The sequence below is a fragment of the Marmota marmota genome, unplaced genomic scaffold (assembly GCF_001458135.2).
Source record: "Marmota marmota marmota unplaced genomic scaffold, marMar, whole genome shotgun sequence".
In the NCBI taxonomy this organism is placed as follows: Eukaryota; Metazoa; Chordata; class Mammalia; order Rodentia; family Sciuridae; genus Marmota; species Marmota marmota.
Window position 1 is genome coordinate 13,252,118 of NW_025999949.1, and position 6,648 is coordinate 13,258,765.

The window sequence follows — 6,648 nt, forward strand, 5'->3', positions numbered from 1 at the left end:
CTAAGTAAAACAATAGTAGATTTGGCCTCCCTCCCTCCCTCTCTCTCTCTCTCTCTCTCTCTCTCTCTCTCTCCCCCTCTCTCTTTCTCCAAAGAGAGATTTATTGTGGACATTTGTTCATGCAATTATGAAGTCCTTTGATCTTCTATCTGCAACAGGTAAAGCAGAAAAGCCCATGGCATAATTTAGTCTGAACCCCAAATCTTGAGAACCAGGAGCTGAATGTTTAAGAGCAGGGAAGATGGTTATCTTAGCTCAAAAAGATAGAATCACACTTCCTTTGGTTCTATTCAGACTCTTAATGAACCACATGATTGTGAGGGTTAATCCAACCTTAATATCCTTCCTGGAACACCTGTTCTGACAAACCCCGGGGGAGGGGAAAATGTTTTACCATCTTTCTGGTCATCCCTTAGCCCACTGACTTTGACACATAAAATTAATCATCATAATTGCTTTTGAAAGCATGTTATCAAAATAAAAATTACTCTTGCTAAGTAATATAGCTTCTACATGTTACCAATTACTATATTTAGCACATTGTGAAATGCATATAGAGATTATGTTCTTTGAAATTTATATTTTATAGGAACTCTTGAGAGGTTGTTCTATAATCAAATCAGACAATTGGTAACATGCATTATGAACAAGCTCCAAACCAAACGGATATTGGAAAAAATGACATCTATATTATATACTCTAGTAATGCCATTTCATTTCTAGGTCTAGGCTTTAGGAAGTGTGGTTGGCTCTGCTTTTTGTGGATATGGACTCTGGGCTTTCAAGGAACTGTAACTTAAGCATTGGTCTGGATCTATTTTCTAAAGAAGAATTCTAGTCAGATCTGAAGGCATCTTTGAAGGTAAACCTTTTATGAAAGTTGGGGCATTCTTTCTAGTTCAAAAACAATATTGCTATGATTTCTTGATATTCCTCTTAGAAAGGTTGTCCTACCAACTGTGGCTCTGTCGGCTTTTTCTCGTTTTCTTACCATCACCTATATAGAAGAGATCCATACCAAAATTATTGTCTCAAATGATCTGCTATTTAGTTATGTGGCTTGGATTATAGGACTTCTATTCTGCCTTCATATATTACTTTAGATCACAAGGTTGTTCATTTAGAGCACATTAGTTTTTCTTAGAAGTGCTAATTGTTATGCCCTTATATCAAGACTTACTATAGAAATAGTTAAATGAATAATCCTTACATATTTGCTGTAAAATTTCTCTAATGAACCTGGTGGAACTTAAAGGTATACATTAACATTTTCTTGCTTAAAATTTCTTCTACAATTTGGTAGCAGAAGAAAACTCTTTTGGACTTGCATGCTTCATCGATATTCTTAATGATAAATCAAATAATTTTCTGTTTTTTTGTTATAGTTATAGGACTTGATACAGGTCATCTCTGAAGACTATTCACTAGAAAGCATTGATGGATGGTAGTGTAGTGGATTAGCAGACTTTCTTTTGAACAAGGGGACTTCTAAAATTTTTGATGAATTTTGGGCAATTGATAAGTCAGTAAACAATGGATCTGTCGCTGAGAAGGAAAATAGTATTAAACAATTCATTAATTAATTTTTTAAAAAGATGATAGTGGCAGTCCCTGTCATTCTGCCGTCAGCCTGAGACTATCAGGCAGGCTTCATTATTGGTAGGGGTGGTATAGTACCCATAGTTAGGTCTTGGTATACTTTTGGAATCTAAAACATTTAATGGAATATGTTTTAGATTTCAAAAAGAATATAGACAAGACCATTCCATGACTCTGACTGATCAAAATAAAATAAGCAAAAAATTCCACTCTGCAGTCATGTTTGAACAGAGACAGAACATGAACAATATCCAAATCAAAAATAAAACAAAACAAAAAAGATGATGTATTCTTCTAATGTGGTTGATATGAACCACTGCTACTGCTTTACTGAATATAGCTGTGGATTTTGATGAGTCTTACCTTCTTTTAGTTAGGATGTATTAACATATCTAATAATGGAATTAATACCATTTCCTGGTTGTTCCTGATTTAAGGCAAAGTCTTGCTTCCTTAGGCCTCCCCCAAAATCATTCAACTCAAACCCCAATCCTAATAATAAGTCCTTCCTAATATTCTTTTACTGAGGAACCCTATTGTTTCCTGTGATGTGTGTTGTCCCTTGCTTCAAGTGTCAGAAACCCAATTTGTTTAAGTGTAGGTGTGTTTCTGGTGATCTTTGGCTTTGTTCAACAGAAATGAAAGACCATAAATGCTCACTGTGTTTCTGGGAAATGCTAAGCATTAAATATGCTCTAAAAAAGACACTCTATTCTGAAGACAGCTTTAAGTTGCCCAAAGTGGATACAAACAAGGAAATAAGCAATTTCACTTCAGTATAATACAAGAATTAATAAGAGCACTTTAGAAAGGCTTCTAATCTTGTCTATCAGGCATTGTTAAGAAAGTTCTATGTTACAAAAAATACTAAAGCACTAAATCCAGATTTTGAATATACTAATTAATTTCCTCTTCTATCTGCATTCTCACAGATTCAGTCTAGAGATGTTAAGTATATGATGAGTAGTGATGTAGGGATATCTCATATTTCCCTTCATAAACGTGGGTCTGTCTGGTACATTTATTCTGAGCATTTTCTTCTCTCATAATTAGGGTTTATAATGCCAGTTGTTGTTTATTTTGTTTTACTTTCATATGCTTGATAATAGAATAGTTTGCATTAATATTTAATTCTAGTTTATTGTATCAAAAGCATCTCCTACATAAGTTTTACTAATTTTTATTTAATCAAGACATAGAAAGCATGGTTAGATTTACACTGTCAGTCAAAGAATCTTTTTGTTGTTATTGTTGCTTTCTTCTTAGAACTGTCTTGTATTTTTTTTTCTTGTATTTTGGTTTGTACTGATAGATTGCTATTGTTGATGCTAACATTCTCTCTCTCCTTTATAAATCCACATTAACTCAATTTTTAAATTTAAACTTATACTTGGAGTAAATTAGAATTTACTCATCTTAGAATGTACTTAGAATTTACTCTCTTAAAAGAAAATGGCAAGAAAATCCAGTTTAGTTTAAAATGCTTTATTCACACATATTAGAGTTTTAAACATTGTAATAGCAGATAACCATCAATCGACATACCAATTACATTAACAATATACTTTTAAATTTCAGTCTTTTTGCTTTAACTCTTATTTTCTATTACAAAACAAACAAACAAACACCACCTAAATATTCTGAGTAGTAAGTATGCAGGAGCACCTTTGTGCATAAGTACACAAGTTTTGTCTGAAAAAAAGTAGAGATGAACTTCCTCTTTAAATAAAATGTAAGATAATAGAATATTTTTCTACTTTTAAAATAAAGATTACAAGTTTGGTAATTGGAGCATAGCTTAGAAATAAATTTATCCACTGAAGATAATTTATGAATAAAACAATAAATTAAATTTTATGGGGTGATTTACTAATTGATTTCTTCCTTAATTTATTATTTGATTTACCAATCATTGACCACACCTTGTTAAAAGTGAATTAAACAATATATGTTGCCTTCTGAGCAAGACTGAAGTTTCAATTCAAAAGATTTATCAATTATGACACTGTATTGTGTAAGTACTATGAAGAGGTATGTATGGGTGCTAAAACTAAAATATTATTCAGGAGAGTTTGAGTGAAGTGAAGGATAAAAATGAATTAATTATGCATCCAAAGGGTTGAAGGTGCTTTAGGCAAATTAATAGCATAGGAAGAGTATGGAGGTAAGAAAAAGAAGCAATTCTTTGAAAATTTTTAAGTTGTCTGTGATAGACAACATAAGATTGGGCAGGTATTTTGGAACAAATCACAATAAACAGGCTAAATTTATCTTTACTGAAAGTCAGTCCTAAACCCTTTGATCAAAGAGTTGGATTTTGAAAATTTCATTTATGCTATAAAATGAAAAAATCCAAAACTAGCATAGGGAGTCTACTTAAATAGCCATATTATAATCTAGCAAAGAAACAAAGCAATGTAAGTATGAAAGGAGAGAAAGGATTTTTTTTAAACATATTTAGGATGAAAATCAGTAAGACTTAGAAATCACTTGGACAGAAGGACTAAGGACAAGGGAGGTTCTTAAGTTTTTTGGCTTAAGCAATTAGATGTATTAGTCAGACATCCATTGCTGTGACAAATACCTGAGAAAATAAGTTAGAGAAGGAAAATATTTATTTTGGGTCATGGTTTCAGAGGTTACAGTCCATGATTGACTGGCTCTATTGTTTAGGCCTGAGGTAAGACAGAATATCATGGAATAAGGATGTGGCAGAGGAAAACTGCTCAGCCTATGGCAGCCAGGAAACAGAAAGAGAAAGGATAGGGTCGGAGACAAGAAATACCCTTATAGGGCATGCCCTCACAGGCTTATTTTCTCCAAGGATGCCCCACCACTAGCTAGTTTCCACCACCTCCCCATAGTCCATTTGGCTATCATTGGATTAATCATTTCCCCATGATCCAATCACTTCTCCCAAATACCATCTCCCAGCATCATTGCATGGAGGATTGAGTCCTCAACACATAAGCCTTTGTGGGGGACATTCCAGATACAAACCATAACAGTGGGTATGACTCATACAAGAAATCAACACTAGGACTAATGGTATAGAGAATAGAATAAGAAAATCAGTGTGGACACAACAAATTTATAGTACTAAGGAGTGGCCCATACTGTTAGAGATAATTACCTGAACTTCATAAAGTCTTATGTTAGACTTACTCAAGGACAAGCATTAGAGACAGGACTCAGCATTACCCTTTCAACTATAATTTTCTGACTCCTTCCTTTAAACTTGATGATTGGATTTCCTTTGGGGATTTCTCCATAGCAGTAAAGATCCTGCTATTCAATTGTCTATGTACTTTCATTAAACAGTTAGATTATTTTTAAATTACAGGAACTGTTTGCCTAACAGGTTTATATACAATAAATAGTAACTGCTAATAAATAGTAAATATCCCAACTCCCTCCCTTCTTCCTCCTTTCCTCTCTGACTTACTTCTTTCTCCTTTCCTATTAGACTTTCTTCTTCCTTTCATTGATTTAAAAAAAAAATTAGTGGTAGATGAACACAACATCTTTTATGTTATGAATTTATTTTTATGTGCTGCTAAGGATGGAACCTAGTGTCTCGCACATTCTAGGCGAGTGTTCTATAAATGAGCTACAACCCCAGCCCTTTCATTGATTTCTTTCCTTCTTTCCTTTCTTTATTCTTATTTTCCTCTTCCCTTTTCTCCTTCTTCTTTCTCTTTTTTCCTTCTTCATTGATTACTTTTTTTGTAGATAACTACTACATGATAGTATTAGCTGTATAGTATTAGCTATATAGACTTAAACTTTGTTTTAGATAACTTTTTCGCTGTGGTGACTAAAGAATATGATCAGTACAACTTTAGGGGAGAAAAAGTTTATTTGAGGGCTCATGGTTGGTTTCAGAGCTGTTAGTCCAGAGAAGGCAGGCTCCATTCCTCTGGGCTTGAGGTGAGGCAAAACATCATGGCAGAGTGTGTGGCAGAGGGAAGCAGCTCACATCATGGTGGTTAAAAAGCAGAGAGAGTGACTCCAGCTCCAGATACAAAATATATATCCCACAGCCAAGTCCCTAATTAACCACTCCAGACACACCCCACTTGCTTCTAGTTACCACTCAGTTAATACCATCAGTGATTAATTCACTGATTGAGTTAAGACTCTTACAATCTAATCATTTCTCTTGTGAACCCTCTTGCATTTTCTCACATGTGAGCTTTTCAGGGATACCTCACATCCAAACCATAACAACTTGTAGAGAATTTACTTTAGGGAGAGAGAAAGAAAATAAACTAGTGTTTTACATATGCATATTTATTCTTTATTGCTACAAGTTCTGTGATAGAAGTAAAAAGGGAAAAGACTTTGCATGTAATATTTATTCTTATGTATCCAGATTTCTATTCAAAACTTCCTGGCACTTAATAAGCATTTAATAAATATATGTTAAATAAAAAAAATTCAGTGAAAGGAATGATTGAGGAATAATTCATTAGAACAATTATTGCTTATCTAGTAAAAATACAAAGCAAACAAGCAAAAAACAAAACCAATTCCTACTTATTTTACGATAGTAAGACTAACTTTAAAATGTGTCAGTGTTGTTAATGCAATAAGTCATTAAGACTGCTGTTAAAATTTCAAATTTGATCAAAAAGATCAAATTTTGCTTTTTGTACATCATATACACATCTCACACAATTCCTTCCATCTGTAAAGCACATTTAGGTGATTCCTAACATATCCTGTGCAAATAACTCCCTCTCATTTTACCTTGATTAACTTTCTTCATGAAAGTTCAAATTCATTGAAGTAGTCTTAATCATTAATATCTCTATCTTAATTTTCCTTCAACTAAAATGTAAACTTCAGAAAAGCACAAATTTTACACATCTTCTAGCTCTTGGATTGCTAGTTTTTAGAATTCTAAATAAATTATAATTGAATTAATAAATAAATGATTATGCAACATACTTTAAGATTCTCTATGAATTATGAATGTTTTGGCGATTTTTAAATCAGCAATGATGATGAAAAACCCTTATGTATGCTGCATTGTTTTTTTTTTTT